Below are 25,087 nucleotides of genomic sequence, written 5' to 3'. Positions count from 1 at the left end.
GACTGTTGCAATGCCAAGTAAGTGACTTTCTGAGAACAGATTACACCACAGAATGGAGACATGTGTAATTCTGAGCTTACACACACACACACACACACACACACACACACTTTGATTCTTTGAGACCTGAATTTATTTTATTAGAATTCACTGATAAAGTGAATGTCAGTTATCCCATATAATCAGCTCGGTCATTTATCAAACAAATCTTTGTATCCAAATGTTTTGGATAGTCTCACAGGCAGGGGCGTAGCAAGGTTGGAGTGGGCCCAGAGACAAGATTTTAAAATGGGCCCCCCCACCAAAGTCCAGGGCCTCCGCACACCCCAGGCCCCCAAGGATTTAAGTCTGATATTCCAAAATAAGTATGCTGCCTGCAAATACATTTCACTGAATACACACACACACGTCACAATATATAGTGATATACATTGAGTACTATACATTTGTATTACTTTTAATGCCTAGAACACACTAGAAAGATGAATGATTAAAATGGGCCCCTCGCTGCAGATTAGCAAAGGAGACTTTCAACCATGCAGGGTGAGCCTATGTTTGTTTTCTCAGAATTCTGAACAAATTCAGTCAAGTTTGATTGCAGGAGGTTTTTCACACGAGGCTTTTAAAGCCCTTTAAGACACATCTCCTCTGGAATGGAGGTGCTGCATTCACATGTTGGCCAGATTTACCCTGAAGTCCCTGCAAGTTATTGGGGAGCAGTTCACACACAAGAAAAATAAAATAAAAGCACCACACATGCTTCACAGTTCTCACTCAGACCTTCTGGGTTGCAAAACAACTTGAACATAAGTGCATTTATAAATAAATGAATGAATGAATGAATAAAATTAATAAAATACTGTTCCAGAAGTTTTTGCAATTTTCTGCTATGAAACAAGCCACTTATAGGACTTTTTAGATAGTTTTTTTTAAGTCAGCAAATTTTCCAAGCTGTTTCAAAATAAATATTCAGAGACTTCTCGGTCCCTCCCCCCCCCCTATCCAAGCCCTATGGCAAGCAGATCCCTATATATGGGGGGGGGGGGGCGGGAAAGGTAACCACAAAAAGGAGTTCACACTCTACCTGGCAAATGCTGGTCTGGGTTAAGCAGGGCAGCAAGGGGTCTTCTGCTGCAGAGAACACTCTGGCTGCCTCCTCCTTCCTGGCTTGCTTGGGCCCTACTCGAGTTCAGGCTTCACTGCGGCCTACACGGAGGCCTCCGTGGAAGCCCCGCCCACCCGCCGATCAGCTGAGAGGCGGGAGAAAAGGAGCTCTTTGCAGCTTGCCTGCTGCTTCGATTGCGGCCAGCAGAACAAGCAGGAGAGACAGCGAAGAGGGCAAGTGGCTGAGAGGCTATGGGGCTGGGCAGGGGGCAATGAGGAGTCACATGAGGTGCCTCTGGGGTGCCCCTCCAGGCAGTGGGGCCCCCAGACAACTGTCTCCCCTTGCCCTATCATTGTTACGCGCCTGCTCACAGGTCATTTGAATAAATGGAATTGTACTAAAATATAAAGAGAGAGATCTAAATGTGAGAAGCCTAGATAAGGAAGCTTTGGTACAATTAATTTAATATCTCTCTTTTCAGACCCCCACCCCCACCCCTTTACAGCATTCTTTGTTTTAATGCTCGACTTTGAGTTTCTGCCTTCTTTCTTCAGTGTCTGCTAAACCCTCTGGGCAAATAACTGTTGCAGAAAAATAGCAGTAAAGAAACAACTTCCTTGGAGGAAAATCCCCTCCTGTGAAGGTGTAACCTTTAACATATTACTTGAGCACTCGCATCCGCTGGACTTCACTCACTGAACTGAGATTGGAATGAGAAGAGAAACTTAAAAAAAAATGCAAGTCTTCTTTCCTGGTAAAATGCTCTGTCCTCAAAGATTCTTGAAGGTCAAGTCCTGGCTGACAAGAGGAGATTCTTTTAGTCACATTCACAGCATGAGCAAGAGAGTAAAGGACTTAACTTTTGCGACTTTATACAAAAGCTGAAGAAGAAAGACTCAACAGGCTCCATTCTATACAGAGTGTTAATGTATGGCTTGGGAATTCAACATCACTTACTCATAAGTAAGTGCTTTAGTTTGACAGTTAAAACTGCAGAATCACAAGGTCCTTACACTGTGCTATATTTTATTGACCCACAATGTGTTATTGATATAGTTTCCATATCAACTCCATATTTAGGATAAACTTTGCATTGTATTCCTTTTAAATGATTTCTGGGAAAATAAATGCCAAGACTGACTGGCTGGTAAACTAATTAGTTCTGCATAAACAGAAAGACTCAGAAAAGCAAAGAACCAACCTCAGTGAAAGAGCCATTTCCTAAAGATACTTGAAATAACAATAACAAATGTAATGGTGCAAAAAGAAATATATATACTTCACACTCCAGTATGAACAAGAACTTGAACCCTGAATGGGCTTGTACAGGTAAGGATGCACCTTTATTTATGTATTTATTAATTAACATTTTCTTATATACCGCCTCCTCCCAAAGACTCTAGGCGGTTATGTTGGCTAGACTCTCAATGGCTGAGATCACCAATGTTGGGTCTAGAACACGTTCCGTATGAGGCAGGACTACAACACCTGGAGATTTTTACTTTAGAAAAAAACCGACTGTGGGGAGACATGATAGAGGTCTATAAAATCATGCATGGTGTGGAGAAAGTGGAGAAAGAGAAATTCTTCTGCCTCTCACATAACTCTAGAACCAGGGGTCATCCCATAAAATTGATTGGCATGAAATCTAGGACCAAAAAATGGAAGTATGTTTTCACACAATGCATAATCAACTTGTGGAATTCTCTGCCAAAAGATGTGGTGACAGCCAACAACCTGTATGGCTTTAAGAGGGGTTTGGATAACTTCATGGAGGAGAGGTCTATCAATGGCTACTAGTTGGAGGGCTATAGGCCACCTCCAGCCTCAAAGGCAGGATGCTTCTGAGTACCAGTTGCAAGGGAGTAACAGCAGGAGAGAGGGAATGTCATCAACTCCTACCTGTGGCTTCCAGTGGCACCTGGTGGGCCATTGTGTGAAACAGGATGCTGGACTAGATGATCCTTGAGTCTGAACCAGCAAGACTGTTCTTATGTACCTAGACACCAGCAACAGCCACTAGAGGGATACTGTGCTGGGGATGATAGACATTTGCCTTAAGTTATCATCATTGGCAATAGCTGTAAGCAGCATTACTAGAAGCAATACATTCACTGTATTACCGGACATAACTACTAGTTGGTAGTAGCATGCCAACAGAGTTGCTTCTGTCCATCTCCTCCCTGTTTGTCCACTACCCCTGGACTGCATTCACTACCCCTACTCATTTTATTGGTATTGGAAGAAGAAGAAGCATTCTACACCCACTTCCTGTTCCTTGCTCTTCCTGACACTGATAAATCTTGTGGAAGTGCTGAGGTAAAGGGATCTGCTGCCTTGGATTCCTGACACATAGTCATAGTCATGGCAGCCCCATTAATGAGGCATGGTGAGGTGGTTAGCTAAGACAGCAGAATGATGGAGGTAGCAATTTAGTACATCTACCAGCCTGCTGACTCTGCCTGCCTGACCAAGTGCTCCATTAGTGAGTGAGTGGCCAGCCACCCCTACTTGCCAGCAGCAGCGATTGTGCCAATGCCACTATTCTCTTTCTCCTCCAACAGTGGCTCAACTTTTTCCCTGGAAGGCAGGGGACAGAAGCAAGTAGAAGCAAAGACAGGGTCTTCCATACATTTACTTTCACCCATTGTCCTGCCCTCTGCCTTTTCAAAGGCAGGAATGAGTGAGACAAGTGGCTATCGAATCAGGATGATCAGTAGTGGTGGTAGTCACCACCACCAGGCACCAGGTAAGAGGAGTGGGGTGGGGTAATGAGATCAGGGGTGGTGGAGATGGATGCAGAAAATTAGCATGGAAAATGGGTGGAAAAGAAGACTGGTGGGATGGTGAGGTAAAACTGGCCTGGAGCTGGCCTGGATCAGTGGAGCTGAGGAAAGAGATGGGTGGGTGAAATGGACCAAAAGAGTAGAGAAGAAAATTGGCAATGGGAAAACTGGCATGGGGAAGAAAATTTCTCACATGGGAAAGGGATCGTGGTGAAGGGCAGCCTCTTGTCATGGTGCTTCAAGCACCAGGGGGGCGGGGGGTGGCAGCTTGGGTCTGACCTGCTTACCGTCCAAAGTGGTACAGCTCCAACAGAGTGTACCATTTTATTGTGCATTAGGCCATTGCCACTAATCACATTTGCTGTGCCTAAGAACGGTTAGGCAGGACTTGTGCAGTATTGGTCTTCTCAATTTATTCTTTGAATATAAAAAGGCAAAGTTGTTGAGAATAAAAATCAGTTCAGAACTCAGCCCTAAAGTGAATGCAAACAAAAGACACCCATTCTGCTAAATTAAGCAGTACAGATATAAATGAACATGAAACAAACTGCAAACTGGGCTGATATTGAATGATCCCCTTGTCTACCAATGCCGATTTTTCTTTGTGGATCCAGACACAAGGAGCAGGTAACAATCCACAGATTGATACAGTAGGGAATATCAATCAAGATATTCAATCCTTTACTTCTAAACAAATCCTCTTTCAATAAATACAAGCTGAATGGAACACAAAGACCTATGCATGGTAGGTAACATCCAGATTAAGTTAGTTATAAGCATTATTGAAGACATTAGCCATGACTAACTTAAATTCTGTTAATGTCAATGGGCTTTAATCATGACTATTTTAATTGGAATACTACTTGCTGTCACTTCATTGACATTTCTATTCTTAGTTTTCGCTCTTTTTAATGCAGCGGTTTATTGGCTGTTTTGCCTGTCTGAAAAACAGCTTACATTTCATTTTTTAAAAAATGGCATTTTGTCATGTTGCAGTGCTGCATGTGAAATCTGCTGACAGAGGCCGTGCCTCCACAAAGGATGATTGTTCTAGCCCTCTCTTCCATTTAGCTATTGATACATCCTTTTGGTGGTAGGTGCTCATTTCTGCAGGAATTAAATATTGGATACAACCCAAGTGTGACAGTTAAGATCGAACTGAGCTCCCCACATGACATTTGATGAGACAAACATGCAATAGTGGGCAGTTTCAATTATGGCAGTTGCTACTGGAATATCTATGGGAAGGAATCTGTAGATCCAGACACACGGAACAGGGAATGAATGTCCTTCAGAATTGTTCCAGCACAGCCATTTTGAAAGCACCAATTTGCCAAAACTGGAAGGGACATTTAGAAGTGTTGCAATTCACAGTATCCACACCTTGTAGTTCAGTTGCAAAATATGGGGGAGGGGGTCATATTTCCATGCTATAGTGTGCACAAAAGCCACCTAATGGTGCAGCAGGGAAGCAACCTTTCTGGAGAGCAAGAGGCTGTTGGTCTGAATCTCCATTGGTGTGTTTCCCAGAATATGGGGAACTCCTATATCAGGCAACAGCGATATAGGAAGATGCTGAAAGGCATAATCTCATACTGCATGGGAGAAGGCAATGGTAAACCCCTTCTATAGACCAGGGTTTCTCAACGTGTGGGTCCCCAGATGTTATTGGACTTCAACTCCCATAATCCCCAGCCCCAGTGGTCTTTGGTTGGGAATTATGGGAGTTGAAGTCCAATTACATCTGTGGGGACCCACACGTTGAGAAACCCTGCTATAGACAACCAAAGACAACCACATGGCTCTGTGGTTGCCAGAAGCGATCTTGATGGCATGATCTCAATTGCACATGCACACACACACACACCCCTTGCATGTAGAAGGTCCCAGATGCAATCTCTAGTATTACTAGATAAAGCTGGGAAAGGCCCCTGTTTAAAACCCTTAATTACACCTACCCATCATTGTATACACAGTACTGAATTGGATGAACCAATGGTCAGACCCAGTATAAGGCTTTTTAATTAATTTTTAATTTTTCCTGGGCTTCTTAATTTAAAAAAAAGTCCTTGATGTGTTCACACAAAATAGTAACTTTGGCTTTTATTTGAAGCTGCACACAAAACTTGTAAGTGTGCACAAACTATGCCCTGAATTGTGGCTGTGTGAACTTGAAGTGAACTCAGGACGAAATCTGTGTTTTCAGTAAAGAGTATAATTTCCCTTCAGAATGTGAAGACTGATAATCACTCCAAGGAAGGGTCAGTTTAGCACATGCCAACAGCAGGAGTTCATGGAGGAGCAGGACAAGCAGCAGAAACTGGGGATGGTCATCACAATGTCTCAGCATGAGGAAGGTTGAGATTGCAGGGGTTGGATTGTTCATTCATTCACCTAGCTATTATTTTCTTTTCTCATGACTTCAGACACCTCAAGACTTCTTCCCAAATTTTTCTTTGGCACATTATATTTTTTCTTACCCATCATTGCACATATCATTTGTGAACAATGAAAACATCTCTGAAAAGTTGGCAGCTCAGGATCTGCCTTGGGGGCCAAATCATTTATGGCCTCCATTTTTTTTAATCTAGAGGTTAAAATCCCCTCCTGTCATACAAGTAACAAGAGTCTGATTCCTCACCAGGGAGTCATCATATGCCACCATCCCTTTCTCTTGCAAGGTGGTGGAATTGGCAGCTTACAGTCATCTCAGGTTCTGAGTCAGCCATCCTGGGTCAGCCAATGGGTCTTTTCCCTTTCTCCCCAAGGCTCAAAGGATGGCAGCCCAGAGTCAGTTTGCCATCTTGCCCTACTCCTCCTTGGTCTCTAAGTTAGGGTTCGCACCTGCCATGTTGGCAATGGGGAAATGATGCCCTGATGGGGAGCTGTGAATCCCTTCCCTTCTGTGTATCCACTGCATGCCTTTTCCCTTCTATCCCAAGGTAGAGGTCCAGAGGTCCAGTGCACCTCTTATCCACACCCTCCATTTCCAAAAGTGCTGTATCATCAATTTCAGTAAGTTCTGCATAACTAGTTACCAAAAGTGCTATGTCATCAATTCCCAAAAGTAACCTCATCCTTTTGTGAAAGTGCTTTATCATCAATTTCAAAAAATGCCATGCCATCAGTTTCAAAAAGTGTTATGTCACCAATTGGTGCTGTGTCATCATTTTCAAAAAGTGCAGTGTTATCTACTGTCAAACGTACAATGGCATAAATTTCTACAAGTGCTGTGCCATCAATTTCCAAATGTCTCAATGCATACATTTCAAAAAGTATTGTGTCATCAATTTCAAAACTGCTACATCATTAATTTTAAAAATGCCTTCTAATCAATTTCCAAAACTGCTGTGTAATATAGAAAGTGCCGCACCATCAACTTCATAGGAACATCGGAAGCCTTCTACCGAGTTAGACTATTGGTCCATCTAGCTTAGGATTGTCTACACAGTCTGACAGAGGCTTCTCCAAGGTTACAGGCAGGAGTCTCTCTCAGCCCTATCTTGGTGATGCCAGGGAGGGAACTTTCTGCATATAAGCATGCAGATGCTCTTCCCAGGATAGCCCCATTCCTTAAGGGGAAGTATCTTGTGGTGCTCATACAGTCACCCAGGGGCGTAGCTATAATTGAATGAAAGGGTTCAAAGAACACGGGCCCCAGCTCCTGAGGTCCCTCCAGCTCCATCCCTCCCTGTTTTCTTCATTGTCTCCCACTCTGAGGGGCCGCCCAAGAGAGGGATGAACACGGGTCCCCTCTCCCCTAGCTACGCCCCTGCAGTAACCCATCCAAATGCTTAGCAAATGAGACAATTCATGCTTGCTACAACAAGACCAGTTCTTCTCCTAATTTTGAAAATATAATGTCTGTTTCCACAATGCCATGTCATTGTTTTCAAAGTGCCACTTCAGTTTCAAAATGTACTGCACCATCAGTTTTAAAAAGTGGCGGATTATCCATTTCTAGCAATGCTGTGTCATCAATTTTCAAAAGTTTTGTATCAGTTTTCAAACCTTATGATACATCAGCTGCATCCTCACTTCCCCAAACTACCTCATCATTCTTTTCAGAAAGTGCCATATTACCTATTTCCAAAAATGTTATGTCATAAATTTCCCTAAGACAGTCTCGGGTCCCATTTCATAGTCCTTCACCTCTGTAGACAAGAGTCTAGTATCCTTGCCTGCCACACAGGTTATCAGAGCTCAGTTCCCTGATGGGGACCAGCATGGCCTTCCACATTTACCAAGTCAGCATGGTTTGCAGCGCCATGTCATTCTTGGGTGCCAAGCCAGGTCTCCAGTGCAGGTCAGCCCCATGTGCCTTTTCTCTAGGTTCTACAGTAGTTAGAGAAGGCAGGCCTGTATGTTTAGGAAGCAAGAGAGTCAAAAAGTCCCTGGGATTATTCCCTTCGTGGATGGACATGATGCTCATAGTCTATAGCAAGTGCATTAAACACTCCTTTAAGCAGGGCTGACTCCATATCTGAGGGCCAGGGATCCCTACATAGGAACATAGGACCATTGGTCCATCTAGCTCAGTGTTGTCTACACAGACTGGCAGTGGCTTCTCCAAGGTTGCAGGCAGGAGTCTCTCTCAGCCCAGGGAAACCCACTCACATTTCTTAAAAGAGTGTGTGGTAGCCAAAAGAGTGTGGCAGGGAGTAAGCAAGCTGTTAGAATGGCCTGATTTGGAAAAACAGACTTGAGAAGAACTAACCTCGGGTTTGAGCGATAGAACCTCCTTTCGGGGTCCCAGAAAGAAACCTTCAAGGAAATGGGATGGAACAGGTGCCCTCATACTAGGGAACTGGAACGTTCCCCTTCTTGTAATCAGGTTAGTAAACCTGTATGTCATTTATGCAATGCTCGTGCATAGGAATAGGGAGGTAAGACGCGACCAAGAGGTTCATGCAGATGAGACAGTAAATCTCTTCTGGAAAAGTTTGTATGGTTATGTGCAAAAAGACAAGAGTATCTCTTCTAAACAGCAATGGGACAAATTGTGGAAATGGACGTTGGACGTAAACCCCACCCCCACCCCCGATTACCTGATGTGCCTTGAAATCCCCCATCCCCGAGTTACAGTACTGCCTGCATATACTTCATAACCTTGTGGGTTTCCAAATCCTTGTGTGTAAATCTTTGTAGATATATCATGTACAAACAACCACTTTGTATATAATTGTGCTTTGGCAACGCACTGTATGCTTTGGTAGTTTGTTGGTTCAATAAAAAAAATCTTGTCCTATTAAAAAATAAATAAATCTTCTCCTATCTTGGAGATGCCAGAACTTGGAACCTTCTGCATGCAAGCATGCAGATGCTCTTCCCAGAGTGGCTCCATCCCCTGAGGGGAATATTTTATGGTGCTCACATGTAGTCTCCCATTCAAATGCAAATCAAGGCAGACCATGCTTAGTAAAAGGGACAATTCATGCTTGAGAGGATGCCTGTAACTGGGTGTAGCACATGAACAGAGATAGCCTCTGACTTGTCTGACATGTGCTCACTTTACATAGACTCCAGATCCCTGCCTATCCCCACCCCCACCCCACTCTTCTGTTCTCTCAGGGCCTCTATAATGTGTGTGATTCTTACTTCATATGGAGTGCCCAGGAAAACAACAGTTGATACAAGAGACTCCTCTAGCCTTCCCGAATGTCCCGCACAAAGAAAGAACTCTACTATCATAGGAGCCAGCAGATGCTCTGAGTGCTGATCACTGGTGACGGCCACAGAGGGAAAAGGGACCAAGCTGGATGAGTCATTAATCACTTCTTTAAATTCAGGATGTCATATTAAGTACACAGCTGGCCTCCAGCATGACCATGAAGCAACCCTCATGGTGTGACCCTCCCCCGGACACAACAGTATACAACTGACAGTACACAACTGACCATACTGAGGAAGAGAATATATCTACCAGTTGATACCAGGTTACAAAACAAGATAAAGGTAGGCCTTACTTTAGTTAGATAAAATTAGGAGGGCAGGGAGGCAGAATACAAACTACTAGTCATGACTAAGTCTCAGTGAAATTAACAGCATTTGAGTTATTCATGACTAACTTGTTTCCTTCATTTCAATTATACCTAGTCATGACTAACTTAGTCTGGATCCTGCCTGTTATTTAAAAGAAGAACTATTGAAAGTTGTTTTTAAATCCAGAAAATGAATTAATGCAATTTTTTTCTCCTGCTGCCAAAGATTCTGTGTTGATGTGATAAGAATTTTTTTCTATGCCTTTTTAGTGTACTGTAGGCCTGCTAAGTATCACAAGCTTGTTCTCTTCCAATATCCTTTATGGGTTATAAGTAATATATTTTAGAGAACAAAAACAAGAATTTTTGTTAACACAAAAATAAAAGCTAAGGAACAGCTGTGATTTCCCTGTCTCAGCTGCTATCGCTACCGTAATCATGACTTTAATAGTTGAACACCTGTCTCTTATTATATTTGATAGAAATTGTTAATTCCATTTGCTTCCCAAAGCTTTCCCAAATTTCAAAATGTTTTATTTCTCTAATGCACATATGCATGGTCCATTACCATAATCCTTTTATTTAATCTTGAGAACTCTAAAAGTGGTTTCACATCAAATTGTACAGAGACTCAATGTTTCTCCCAGTTATAGTTTAATGAAAACACTTGTTCTTACTGATCCGTGAAAAATGAATGAGGTCCACTTTGATTTACCAGAATCTATTCTCGCACGGTTACTCAGATATGATTATGTACCAAGAAAAGGCGATTAACCACAATCTGGCTGACATACTGAGGAAAATTACTTTAAGTAGTTCCATTGAAATTAAAAGACAGGGGCAAGTATACAAATGTTCTAGGTGAAGGTCATGGGGCTGAATGGGTGAGGCAGGAGCATCTGGTAGGGATACAAAGCAGATAAGGCTCTTGGTGTGTCAGTTCCATCAATAGCAAGGAATTGTTCTATTGTATTGGGTTGGGGTTACATAGGAACATAGAGAGCTGCTTTATACAGAGTCAGACCATTGGTCCATCTAGCTCAGTATTGTCTAAACAGACTGGCAGAAGCTTCTTCAAGGTTGGAGAGCTGGTCTTGTGGTAGCAAGCATGACTTGTCTCCATAGCTAAGCAGGGTCTGCCCTGGTTGCATATGAATGGGAGACTTGATGTGTGAGCACTGCAAGATATTCCCCTCAGGGGATGAAGCCGCTCTGGGAAGAGCAGAAGGTTTCAAGTTCCCTTCCTGGCTTCTCCAAGATAGGACAAGATTTTTCTTTTTAATAGGACAAGATTTTTTTAACTGAACCAACAAACTACCAAAGCATACAGTACGTTTCCAATGCACAATTATATACAAAGTCGTTGTTTGTACATGATATATCTACAAAGATTTACACACAAGGATTTGGAAACCCACAAGGTTATGAGGTATATGCAGGTAGTACTGAAACTCGGTGGTGGGGGATTACAAGGCACATCAGGTAATCGAGGGGGTTACGTCCAACGTCCATTTCCATAATTTGTCCCATTGCTGTTTAGAAGAGATACTCTTGTCTTTTTGCACATAACCATACAAACTTTTCCAGAAGAGATTTACTGTCTCATCTGTGTGAACCTCTTGGTCGCGTCTTCCCTCCCTATTCCTATGTATGAGCATTGCATAAATGACATACAGGTTTACTAACCTGATTACAAGAAGGGGAACGTTCCAATTCCCTAGTATGAGGGCACCTGTTCCATCCCGTTTCCTTGAAGGTTTCTTTCTGGGACCTCGAAAAGAGGTTCTATCGCTCAAACCCGAGGTTAGTTCTTCTCAAGTCTGTTTTTCCAAATCAGGCCACTCTAACTGCTTGCTTACTCCCTGCCACACTCTTTTGGCTACCACACACTCTTTTAAGAAATGTTAGTGGGTTTCCCTGAATGTTTTGCCTAGCTCACTAGCTTTCTGTTTGCAGGTGATTTTAGGACACTCTTGCTCGTCCTCTGGGAGCCATGGCTTAGCCACATTAAGTGGCAGTACTTGGTATAAGCGCCACCTTGTTTCCCATAAATGGAAAGGGACTTTTTTCTCCTTAAAGAAAAGAGTGATAGGGTGATCGGGTTGCAACAAGTACTGTGAGGTGCAGTGTTTGTAGCATTTACGTTCTAAATCCGGTTTTAAAAAACCCACTTCTAGAATCTCTCCATAAATTGTTTTCCTTAGCTGCTTAATTGAGGAGAATCCTTTAAATAGATCCGGTTCAACCTTCCATTTTTAAAGTGTGAATAACAAATCTCTCAAGTAGTCCAGGTGTTCTGTTTTTAATACTTGTGTGATATTACCATTAAAGATCATTTCCCCCACCATGCTCTGCCCCATGCTGGCTTGTGCCAATGCAGAGCAAAAAGCGAGACCCAGGTTTTTTGCAGGAGGTTGGACATATTATGGACATTTATGAAAATCCAGTTTCCAAAATTGTAGGACATGAATTCAGTTACAAAATAGGGTTGCAGGGCAGGTAGGGCTAGGCCTCCCCGCTCAACCTCCTTAAATGCTACCGCACGAGCCAAAGGGAAGGACGCTGTGTGCCATACTAGACAGAAGATCTGGCTTTCAACTCTCCGAAGGAGATCGAGCGGGGGAGGATAGACTACCGCCAGGTTATGCACCGGGGGTATCAGGTAAGTCCGGATATAAACCGCTTTCTGGTACATGGCAAGGCTCCATTTTTTCCACATGGTGATTTTAAGCATTATTTTAAGCATTACTTAAGCAGTACTTAAGCATTACAATCTGTCCAATTTCCCCCCCAGACTTTTTCCTTAATCCCATATTCAATCCCCAAAATGTTTACTGTATCTACCCACTTCAGTTTGGACTCTGGGGCTCCTTCGCTTTTACAATCAGAGATGGGTAGGCGCGAAAGTTGCTTGGGTCTGGGATCCATTTTAACAAATACACTTTTGTCAGCATTTAATTCTAAGCCCGAGAGAGATTCCTGCCTGCAACCTTGGAGAAGCCGCTGTCAGTCTGTGAAGACAATACTGAGCTAGATACACCAATGGTCTGACTCAGTATATGGCAGTTTCCTATGTTCCTAAGGTTACAGGCAGGAGTCCTTTTGAGCCCTATCAGAGATGCCAGGGAGGGAACTTGGAACCTTCTGCATGCAAGCATCCAGGTGCCCTTCCCAGAGCGGCTCCATCCCCTGAGGGGAATATCTTACAGTGCTCACATGTAGTCTCCCATTCAAATGCAAACCAGGGTGGACTGTACTTAGCAAATGAGATTCATTTGCTTGCTACCACAAGATTAGCTCTCTTTTGCTCTTTGTTTTAGGACCTTTGCCTGCCTGACCATTATTTCTATTAAAAAAGAAAAGTTGAACAGTCAAGATTCAAGCATTTGATAGTTCATATTGCAGGTAGTGGCTGTGCTGACATTCCGTGCAGACTTATGAGAGCAGTGCAAGAGCTCCATCCTCACAAGGAGCCACTAAACTATCTGCAGGCAAGGACTGGCTATTGTGTGGGCAGAGGGAAGGAGGAAGCCATTTTTGCTTCTCTCCACTCACCACAAAAGGCCTTTTTGCATCCAGGAATATGAAGTATATTGACTACTAAGCAGAGGCGTATCTAGGGAAAATAGCGCCTAGGGCAAGAACTGAAATTGCGCCCCCTGTCCAAACATCTGACACCCATATTTTAGATAACTTTACCATAATATCAGCTGAAAAATATGTCAAGCTCGTTAATCTTTTAAAATTTCAAAAACTATTTAGCAATGGACATAGCCAGACCAAAAAATGCTGGAAAACAACATATTTCAGTATGCTGGGGTTCATGAAATATCCAAATACTATGTGGAGGTGTACTTGGAAAATTAAACAGAAGTGCCTGTCTAATTCTCTACTATGTATTGTAGCATCACTATTACATAAGTTTTAAAAATAAATGGAGAATTTGGCTTTTCCCAGATACTCTGAAAATAATTAAAGGATATGCAGAATAAACTGTGTCACTGCTTGGAATATATTCTAGTCTTTCAGAAAGACAGTTAAAATGAGAGAAAGAGAGCAAGAAACTCCCAGTGGGCCTTAATACTAAGGATTTCACACTGATTCAAAGACAAACTCACCACTAATAGTCATATTATTAAGACACCACATTTAACTCACTTATCATAAGAAGCAAAGTAAGAGCAAATGAATACAATCCTAGCTCGGTATTCACAAGCCCTGATTCTCTGTACACAGCTCAGTATTCACAAGCCCTGATTCTCTGTACATAGTGCCAAACTGAATATGTGTACAGTGACTTATATTATATTAAATTAATTTTTTTTAACCTGTAGCCCCTTTGGGGCGCTTCCTATAGGCTGTGGGAGGGGGGCATCTGCAAAGGTTACCCCTCCCACCGCTGGCATCTAGGGCCTCACAGAGACCATTTGAGCATGTGCTGTGTCCATTTTTAAAAATAATTGGTGTTGTTGTTTTTTAAAGGCTGCTGAAAACAAAATGGCCACCATGCATGCTCAAATGGCCTCTGTGAGGCCTGGTATGGCCTAGGGCCTCACAGAGGCCATTTTAGCATGTGCAGTGGCCATTTTGTTTTCAGCAGCCTTTTTTTTTAAAAAAAAAATAATTTTAAGAATTTGCGCCCCCCTTCAAGTGGTTCCCAGGGCACGTGCCCTGCCTGCCCTACCCTAGATATGCCCCTGCTGCTAAGGAGTATGTAATGTAGGAACACAGACACACAATCTGTTATGCTGATAAATACTCTCATGTATTTCCTGTCCGCCTAACTGCCTATCCAGATAGTAACTGAGTAGCCTTCTAACTGAGCAAAGCGGCTATTGAATTCCTTTGTTATACGTATGTAGTCTACTCGCCAAAATGCAACACAAACTGGATACATACAGGGAAATGCAATCATATGACACTTACTCATGCCTCACGAGAATGAAAATGAAAGTGAAAGTAGTCTGCAATAGTATTATGTCTAGTAGTCGCTCAAAAGGAGAAAGGTCATCCTTTTAATATGCTAATTCTCCTTTACTGGTCAGTGGGATGAGGTGTTTCTTCAATATCTATAAGAAAAGTAAAGTAAAGGTAAAGTGTGCCGTCGAGTCGGTGTGACTCCTGGCGACCACAGAGCCCTGTGGTTTTCTTTGGTCGAATACAGGAGGGATTTACCATTGCCTCCTCCCATGCAGTATGAGATGATGCCTTTCAGCATCTTCCTATATCGCTGCTGCCCGATATAGGTGTTTCCCATAGTCTGGGAAACATACCAGTGGTGATTTGAACTGGCAACCTCTGGCTTGCTAGTCAAGTCATTTCCCTGCTGCACCATTAGAAAAAAAAGGGGTTAGATAATGATTCTGGCTACATGTACCAATGGAGATGGGTTTTTAAACCTTATCAGAGCAATAATGAATATCAGGAAAACCTATAACTTCTGCCTTTTGCTCAATTAAATGGTAATCTCATTTGGAATGTGAGGTTTGTTAAATCACAGTTAGTTCTCATTCTCAGTAGTCTCTACAATTCTTAAGTATCCTTTAAGTTGCCTTTAACTGAGCTTACTAATAAATGAAGAAATGATGAATTGCAAATGTGGTCATGTCTAGACTCTTAAAAAACCTTTATTTATTTATTTATTGGCATCATAGGGAAAAAAATTTTGAGGGCTGCCTCAGATGCTCCTTTCACTTGCAAGGATCTCTCCTGAACTAACCAAGTCTGTCTACGGTACAAAGATTCAATTTGAAGCTGTCTTGGCAATTTGGTGTGGTGTATGATCAGATTTGCAGCTTTGACTGTACCTTACACTTCAATTCGACCCGATTTGAAGGGTTGCTTCAATTTCCAGTTAATGCTTTGAACTATAAGTAGAATCATATCATCCATGATAAATATCAATACTATATTTGAATGTTTGGCTATATCTCAGTTTAATTTCAGATTTTATCTGCTTACAAAATTCTAGAAGTACTTGTGACACTCCCAGGCTGGAGAAAGACAATCATTTTCCAGACAGGTGAAAATGGTGTGAGGCCATCACTGCTCTAGATATACAGCCTCCTTGGTTTTCTCTCACTTTTATCTCTGGCAGACACGTTTTGCAGGTTTTTGAAGCACAACAACCTGAAACATATCTTTAATGAAAGATGACAGCAGGATGGGGGAGGGGGAACAAATACATTGAGCAACAGTTACTCTGTCATACCACTCTCTAGAAATTGTGTGGAAAATGCTGTAGAAAACTACCATCTGTCTCTCGCCTAGGTATAATTCCCACAACCTTTCGGCCCCTTCAGTGCCAATGTATTGCCCAAGTCTCACAATCTGTGGAGTCCACAGAATTATTATTATTAATTACATTTTTATACTGCCTGATATGTAAATCTCTGGCGGTGTACAAATGTCAATATTAAAAATCACAAGTTAAAATACATAAAACACAGTAAAAACAATATAAAACAAACTATTGAAATTATTAAGATTCTAATTAAAAGCTTGAGAGAACAGGAGAGTCTTGAGTGCCTTCCTGAAAACAAACAGAGAAGGAGATGCTCTTATTTCAGCAGGGAGCATATTCCAATGCCCTGGGGCAGCCAGATGGAGGGAGAGGGGCAAGCATGATGTGGAGTAACACTTCTTGCCCACACTACACCATATGCCACTATATATAGCATTTGATCTCACTGGGCAAGAAACTGACCTTCAAATTTTCTATCTTGAATTCCCAAATGAGAGGTCTGGAAAGGCACAGCACCAGCATCAATCTCAGCTCTTTGATGCAGATGTTCAGTAAGCAGTTCTGCACCAGCCTCAGGCCTAGTGCTCAGCTTTTACACCATTTGTCCTAAGATCTCAAGAGAGGCCTGTCTGGCTCCATTGCAGCTTGCCTTCCAGCAAGCAGTAAAAAGTTCACTCTTTCAGAAGGCCTTGACAGGATAATGCAAGTAACTGATGGGCTGCTGCTGCTAAGGGTTTTGCTGCTCTTTGGATGCTGCTGCTTCTGCTTCTTTTTGGCCATATCAGTTACGTAGTTTTATTATTCTTTGACGTGTTATCAGGTATTTTAATATTTCATATTGTTTGATGGAATATAAAGAAGGCTACAGAGGTGTAGCAAGGCTGGAGTGGGCCCTGAGGGGGGAAAGTGAAGATGGCCCCAGGGTGGGATGAGGGGGAGAGTGAAGAGCAGCATGCTGTGGCCTAGCCAGCGCCCCCCACCTAGAGGCCCAGGGTTCAAATATAGCGACACCCCTGGATGGCTACTTAAAGAAGAATTGTAGAGATCACTGAGATGAGAAGTACCCTGTGATGTAACAAACCAAGAATTCCAAATTAGATTACAATTTAAGTGTTTGGTGGATTTTATTAGCCATCTTTGTGGCAGAAGGGTGAAATAATGTAATGACAACTGCCTGTTTCTCTAGTAAATACTGAAACTTGATAGTCTAAGTGTTCTCAGTATTGACCAACCATAACTGTTAATTTTCTTTGCTGTTTCCCATTCTGAGGAGAGGAAAATCTCATTAGAACATAAGAAGAGCCCTGCTGGATCAGGCCCAAGGCCCATCTAGTCCAGCATCCTGTTTCTCACAGTGGCCCACCAGATGATGCTGGAAGCCACAGGCAGGAGTTGAGGGCGTGCCCTCTCTCCTGCCATTACTCCCCTTTTTCTCTGGCTCTTGTTCAGTTCAGACAGAAGCTGATGATTTCCTTTTTAGCCTCAAGCTCTCCATCACTTCAAACCTTCCTCCAAAATTCCTATCAGCTACAGTTCTGGTCAGGGGTTTTCCACAGGAAGAAAATTTGGTTGAAAAAGAAAAGCAATTGATGGCCATAATGATGATCTACTCATTTCAGCAGATCTACTGGTATCAGAAAGTAGGAAGCAAAGAAGCTGCTTGCTGTAGCACTTTGGAAAAATCTTTTTAACTGGCCCCTCTGTCTCTATATTAAATAGAACTAGCTTAACCAGCGCAGAGCTTGGTTAAGCTAGTTCACTTGATTGCTCCCCTCACCTCAGAGATTTCTCCACCATCACCTGAGCCACACTCCTGCTCCTTCTCCTCCATCCAGTTGCTTCCACCACCACCCCACTCCTCTCAGTCACTCCTCCATCCCAGTACTCCATTCCTCTCACCCCTTTTGGTCACTGCTGCAGCACTGCTGGTGCCTATTGGCCAAGTTGCAGCCCCCTATCCCCAGAGATCTCCCCACCCTCAGCCAAGCCCCACTCCTGCTCCTCCCCCACAGGGCCCTTCCTCGCTGCCACCACAGTCATGACCAATCATTCCCCTCAGGCTGCTGACAGGCCAGGGCCCATCCCTTTCCTGCCTGCCTCCTTCCAAATGGCCTCTGTAGCCCCAACAACAGCAGTGGTTGTCTGGGCCCTTTCTTGCTGCCCAAGGGTGCCACCATGGCTGCTCGTTCCCCTCAGGCCACTAACAGGCTTGGGCCTACCCCTCGCCCTTCCTTCCTTCTCGCTTTCCCTCCCTCCTTTTACTCTCTTTCTCTCTCCTCCACTCACTCTTCCCCTCTGTCTTTCTTCCCCTCCTCTCCCCCTCATTCTCTCCTGTCCTTAACCATCACAGGCTCCTCCCCACTATTTGCATATGGAATCTCTACTGCTCAATCACCACGGTGCTTCTGCTCACGAACTGTCGCAAGAGCTGCCATGTATGGGATTAGCCACCAGTATGCCTCAGATAATTTTATCTGTCTATCTATCCATCCATCCATCCATCCATTAAGGGCTACTCCTGGGCATAGTCAGCCCAGGAAGATGAAACCATGATGAAATCTGCCAAACTAAGAGCCAAACCAAAGTGTATGGTGGGGAAGTTGCAAAGCCTGGAATAGGTATCTGGTATTTACTTCAGGTCCCAGTGCTGGTTACTTGAAACCACTTTTCAGGCCTGGTTGCTTCTCTCACTTATTTATTAAGGAGCAAAAGGCTTCAAAGCTCATGAAAGTGTCCCCAAGCAACTTTACGCATAGCGAAGATGACAGCTCGTTTTGTCTGCTTTTAGTTTGTTTCTAATTACCTCCAGCTATAAGCAGACTGTGAATTATGTTAGGTGCAACAGCAGATAGCGGTTTCCCCCCCTTCTGTTGTTTCTGTTATACCTGATTGTTTCATTAATGTAATTAACTTCACATCTATCATTTTATTAGCCTGGTAGCATTTGGTTCTTAAGGCCTGTTGCCTTCTCTCCTTCCCCGATTAGACTATAAAGGAAAAACATGACATAGAGGATGAAATAAATGCAAATTGTTGTCAAGACACTTATTGATGTTCTATTTTCCTCTGACTTCCAATTTCACTTATGTTGTGTTCCTTTTTTGCTACTGGCAGCATGTTCCCTCGGTTTGCTACTTTGTCTTCATTATCACAAGCTTTCTGTTCACTTACAAACTTTATTAGTCAAGCTAATAACCATGAATTGTAGTTCATTAATTGAAACTTCAGTCTCAGTGGTTTTAATAAGAAGGCTCACACACACTCCTTTAATCATCTTTAGAAGTGGTTAATTCTTTCCAAAGGTGTATTGGTTTCTCTTTTGCTATTGCTCTCTTTGGAAGTTGTTAATGGCAGTTTCATTAAATAACCAGGAAATTTCTGTAGGCTTAATGGAGTTAGGTTGAGTTTAGATTGTGGCTAAAAGCAGATAGTGAGAACTCTTAATGCCAGATAAAATTATAGTACAGTAGCTGGTGTGAACATTGCCTTGTGGCTTTGTTGTCTCTTTCCTGTCTCTCTGCTCTCAGTTTGTTGATCATCCTGTTGGTGATAACAGCTGCTATCTTCATGCCACTTAGAGTGGAATAGACTCTTTAAAATCAGTGTGGCTATTTTTGAACAGTTTAAGGACTGCTGCCGATGAGATTCTGCCTGTGTACATGGAATCTGATTGAATGTATCATAACTTTGCTCTGCATTTGATGTAAGTAGAAATAAAAAAGAGGCCATACAGTGATACATATTTGATTCTCTGCATCACCATAATTGATGTACATGGCATTTTACTGGCTTTTATATTTTGAAATAGCAACTGCTGCGTCCATGACCTGAATCAGGATTATGGGTGCATGGAAAGGGGCTTAACCATTTCCCCCTGTACCCTGGTCCCCTCAACAAATTGCCTTTCAAAAGCAGTTATTTGATCCCATGGCAGCTTTGCTCAGAACAACTAGAAAGAGTGAAGGGCAATTTCCTTCAGGTTAAACCTGCTCCCCTTGTGCTGTGGTTCTGATTATTTGGGTTGGGCCTCCTCACTGCTGCTGGTTTCTCTTTAAAAAAAATCCCAATGTTGTGTGTTAGGGAGCTGAAAGCTGATGCTTTAGGCTTAATCCAAGTTTGTCGGGGGGGGGGGGGGGGGCAATGTCACGTTTTCATCATTGGCAATTTAGATCCTAGATAATAGTTCTATGTAATACTTCTATAGAAAGTCAATATACTCTTCTACCTCTTTCCTCCACCAGGTGGAAGCAGAGTTCAATTTGAGATTGGTGTGACAGGAAAAAAGAAATCTCCCCCACCCCACCCCCAATATGGGCAATTACTTGATGACACTCAGCATCAGTCAGGAGGGATTCTCCCTTTTCCCATTCTTCTCTTGCTCTGGTTGCTTCCGAGCTGTATTTCTTCATCTTCCCCCACACTCACTGACTTTCTTTGTATGCCTGTAGCATTTGGGGTAGAGGCAATCCTACATAATGCCCCACCCACACTTTCACCTCTGTGCTCCTCCTCACCCAGTGCTGAAAGGTTGGCCATTACAAGCAGGATGTGGAGGTATGGAATTACTGCTGCCTGGCATCTCTGGTAACATATTTAACGCTTTGTCTAGTCTGATCCTTAGACAAGCTACTGCACTAGCTGTAAGGGTTGGCTGACAGGAACATGGCCTAATCTTACACTTGGAGGTGTACTGAAAACAACAAATGGTAATGAATGAATGGTTATGAATGTTAGCTGATCAACTCCCCCCCACCCCACCACCCTTAGGCAGATTTCTGCCTAATAATCCACTGAGGCAGAGGATGTGCCTGAATGAGGCGTTAATGGCCTGAAGAATCATGATGGAAGAGACATCAAGAGTCTTGTAAGATGACAAGTATCAAATTCCACTTGATATGGAAGGGGACTGATGTGAGAGTTTGTAAGGTGGCTAATCCTCCACACTTCAGTCTGGGGTACATCTGTTATGAGTGGAAAAAAATGCAAATTGCAAGTACCTTCTGTGAGAAAGAAAGAGATGGAGCTGAGAGGAGGTTAGAATGGAGAAACTGGGCAGAGAGTTGGAATGCTTGAGATACAAGGTTTTCTCTCTGGGAATCTAATGGAGCCTGTTGCTGAGTTGCAGAAGTGCCCTGCTATTTCAACTCCACCTAGTGCTCAGCATGTATATTACAATGACCTGTCATAGGAACATAGGAACATAGAAAGCTGCCATATACTGAGTGAGACCATTGGTCTATCTAGCTCAGTATTGTCTTCACAGACTGACAGCAGCTTCTCCCAGGTTGCAGGCAGGAATCTCTCTCAGCCCTATCTTGGAGATGACAGGGAGGGAGCTTGGAACTCTCTGCTCTTCCTAGAGTGACTTCATCCACTGAGGGGAATATCGTACAGTGCTCACACTTCTGGTCTCCTATTCATATGCAACCAGGGTGGGCCCTGCTTAGCTAAGGGGACTAGAAATGCTTGCTACCCCAAGACCAGCTCTCCTCATCAAAGCAATCCCGAATCCAAGTGGTGCAGCATGCTTGGAACTTCTTGCCACTCAGAGAAGTGGGGAGAAAGCACATAATATGCCACAAATGATCAAACTCCCTTTCCATGCAATGTCAGTTTATTACAATGGGCTTCTGGTGGGAGCATTGCCAAATAACCTGACAACTCAGAAATTTATTTTGGTAAGCAATAATGTTTAACCCACCCATTAAAAAAAATGAAAGCCCCTGTTTCCAAGTCAAACTCATTGAGTAACTTCCCTCCTACTTCTCCAAGAATTATGTTTGAAGAAGTTTTGATAAACTAGTGTACTACACACAGTGGCGGCTGGTGGTTCTTGGGACTGGGAGGAGGGGCACTAGGCAGGGCAGGTGATGGGTGGAGCTACAGGTGGTGAGAGGTGGAGCAAACAGTGGTCAGCTGTGAAGGTGGAGCCAAGACTAAGCAGGTGCCTTAGCAATAATTGGCAAAGTGCAGATTTGTAACTAATGAGTGGGATCAAAATACAAACACACACAAGCACACAAATCTCAATTACTCCTCAGCAGAAACACAGAGAATATGGAAAATATCAGTTGCTTTATAGTGCTTAACAGGACTACAGTAGTGTGTAGATTTGTATCTAACACAGCAGGATCAAACACAAGCACACACACATAGGAAAGGAATTGTACAAGCTACAAGTAAAGCACAGACCAGTTACAAAAGGCTGCTTCTGTGGAAAATAATTAATTTTGACATTAATAGGTCAGCTCTGTCTGCTGGTTTATTTCAAAAATGAATAATACTAATAACAAAAACAACCAGAAAGAACTCTGGAAGAACTCTGAGCCAGAGTGGTACAATGATTAGTGTGGTGTGCTGGACTAGACTGAGGAAATCCAAATTCAAATCCCTATTCATCCATGAAATTCACTGGGTGACTCTGAGACAGTCACTTATCTCTCTGCATAACCTTCTTCATAGGGCTGTTAGGAGGATAAACCATGTGCACCACTCTGGGCTTCTTGGAGGAAGCCCAGGCTATACATATAAAAGCAAATACTTCTACAGAAGCCACAGCTAAAGCAGAGACCAGCTACAAAAGTGGAGAACAAATGCTTTCTGTAGTTACAAAGGCAGCTCTGCCTGCCTATTTAAAAATGCATATCTAAATAGAAAAATCACAGGTTTTTTCAATGATGCTTGCTACCGCCATGACCATATTACTCCCGTATTGAAGGAGTTATACTGGCTACCAATATGTTTCCGGGCAAAATACAAGGTGTTGGTCATAACCTATAAAGCCCCAAACAGCTTGGCCCCTGGGTTTTTAAGAGAACGTCTTCTTTGTCATGCACCCCACCGCCCATTGAGATCATCAGGAGAGGTCCGTCTGCATTTGCCACCAGCTCGTCTGATGGCTACTCAGGGACGGGCCTTCTCCATTGCTGCCCCGAGGCTTTGGATTGCGCTCCCTAGTGAAATAAGAGCCTCCCCATCTCTGACATCTTTTACAAAGTCTCTAAAGATGCATTTCTTCACCCAGACTTTTAACTGATATTGTTTTGATTGTTTTAATGTTGTTTTTAGAATATTGTTTTAAAATTTTAAATTGTGTTTTAAATTTCTTGCTTTTAAATTTTTTGTTTTTGTTTTTAATTAATGTTTTACTGTTAATCTTGTTGTAAACCGCCCAGAGACGTAAGTTTTGGGCGGTGTAAAAATATGATCAAACAAACAAACAAACAAATAAGTCTCCTGTAACTTAGAGGACACCATGGGAAGCAAATACACATGGGGACACAACCTCTTCCTACTCCATGCCTGCTGAACAGCTGGGCACCACTCTCTGCTACCTTGGCTGCTGACCACTTAGCCTGGATGTCCATCCTAGGAAGCAACAAATGTGTTTTAATAGAGATCACTTCCTTAATCCTTGCCCAATGAACCATAACTGCCAGTAGAAATTTATATTACAGATACTGGCCACAATCCAGAGAAAACCCTGGTTAGCTCTCCGCATATCAAATGGATTTTTAAAATTATTTTTCTTCCAAAAGAATCCATTCCTTCTCTACACCATGCCCACTTGGAAAGCCAAGTGGGCATGCAATTATTTGAAAAGCAGTTTGGACTCAGAAATCCATGCATACGCCCTAAAAGAATTTCTTATGCCAGTTTGCTTCTAATCTAATTAGTCCAGTCTTACAGTTCATTGTTCCTTCCAATGTTTTATGGCATGCCGTTTTGGGAATGGACCATAATGCTTTGCATACAGATCAGATAGCAAGGGAGAGAAAGCAGAGGTTGCATTCTGCCCGTCCAAACTAACACAACCATAGAAGCCAGCAAAAGATCAGACTTACCAACAGAGAGACAGCCAACCTACCTGCTCTCTAACAAAAATGGTGATTGGATTCTTCTGAGTAGTGTTTTATAGCTGCTTCCTTCATAAACACAAGGAAATCTTAAGTAGATTTAATTAAAGCTTTACTCAGCAACGACTCCATTTTCTCCTTCCTTTCCCTCCCTTTCCTTGTTGATTCCTCCCCCACACTGTCTAAAGGAGCCTCCTGGGGACAAATGTCCAAACAAACTGCAAAAGATTACTGAAAAGAATACAAGTAGCTAAAAGAAAAAGAGGTGATTCTCACGATTGCCAAAAAGCAGGCTAAGGTATCCTAGCCCACTTTCTGGCACTTTCTGGCACGAGCGCTCCGCTAACCCCATCTATTTGCTCGTGTATTGCCACAGTGCAGCTTCACACTGCAGTAACATATGAGGAGACCCCCGCCAGGAGGCTGGAACCAGCCTCCAGGCCCTAGGGGTCTCTCCAGGGCCCTACTCATGTGGGGCATCCTGGAACTTCTGGGAGCTGTGTGGCCCCTAATCTCTGCAGCCCCTGCTGGCTCCATGATGGGGCCAGCAGTCATGTGGGCGGCTGATCTGGCCGCCCAGGGCTTCCTGCCTGATTGTCTGCAGGGAGAGCGGGCTAAGCCCGCTCTCCCCACAGACCTCATTTTGGCGAGTCTCATTGATCATGAGACTCATGTCTAAGACTTTCCCACCTTCTGGGCACTCTGATTGGCTTCCTGAGGAGTCAATCAGCAAGATGCCTTTTGATTGCTGCTGAGGGTGTTTTAAGCTCCAACCACATGAAAATAAAGGTAAGCTTTGTAATTGGCTCCTACCTCATTAATATTCAGATTTGAACAACTGAGGGGTGGTTCCCACGATCCATGGGAACCGCTGAGATGGGGTTTGCAAGGAGAGCGGGCTTAGCTTGCTCTCCTTGCAGATGACCCATCAGTTTGCTGCGGGCCTTCTGGTTCCGTTACGGATCCAGTGGGGGCTGGGGAGTTCAGGGGCTGCATGGCCCCCAGAAGCTGCAGCATGCCCTGCGTGGGTGCACAGGGCATGCGGGAGAGACCCCCGAGCTGGGAGGCTGTATTTAGCCTCCCCACCGGGGGGGTCCCTGTGAGTTGCTGCAGCA

At 43.3% G+C, this 25,087-nt stretch overlaps 2 long non-coding RNA genes across 6 annotated transcripts in view; one reads left to right on the top strand and one right to left on the bottom strand.

The window, feature by feature from the left end:
* LOC128352139 (uncharacterized) overlaps positions 1-18,028 on the bottom strand; it is a 78,157-nt gene extending 60,129 nt beyond the window's left edge. For all 4 annotated transcript variants that reach the window (XR_008320226.1, XR_008320228.1, XR_008320229.1 and 1 more), the window contains exons 1-2: positions 17,894-18,028; positions 14,799-14,941 (exon numbers count right to left, since the gene is read on the bottom strand). This is a non-coding gene — a long non-coding RNA (uncharacterized LOC128352139). The remainder of the gene's footprint in view (positions 1-14,798; positions 14,942-17,893) is intronic.
* The window catches only part of LOC128352140 (uncharacterized), a 28,999-nt gene continuing 7,583 nt past the window's right edge, over positions 3,672-25,087 (top strand). The window contains exon 1 of one of the 2 annotated variants that reach the window (XR_008320230.1): positions 3,672-3,854. This is a non-coding gene — a long non-coding RNA (uncharacterized LOC128352140). Of the gene's footprint in view, positions 3,855-20,534; positions 20,671-25,087 lie in introns of those variants that run through there. The other variant, XR_008320231.1, reaches the window with a different exon arrangement.

Source organism: Hemicordylus capensis, chromosome 3 (genome assembly GCF_027244095.1).
Source record: "Hemicordylus capensis ecotype Gifberg chromosome 3, rHemCap1.1.pri, whole genome shotgun sequence".
Taxonomy (NCBI): Eukaryota; Metazoa; Chordata; class Lepidosauria; order Squamata; family Cordylidae; genus Hemicordylus; species Hemicordylus capensis.
This window is presented reverse-complemented; position numbering and strand designations above follow the sequence as displayed.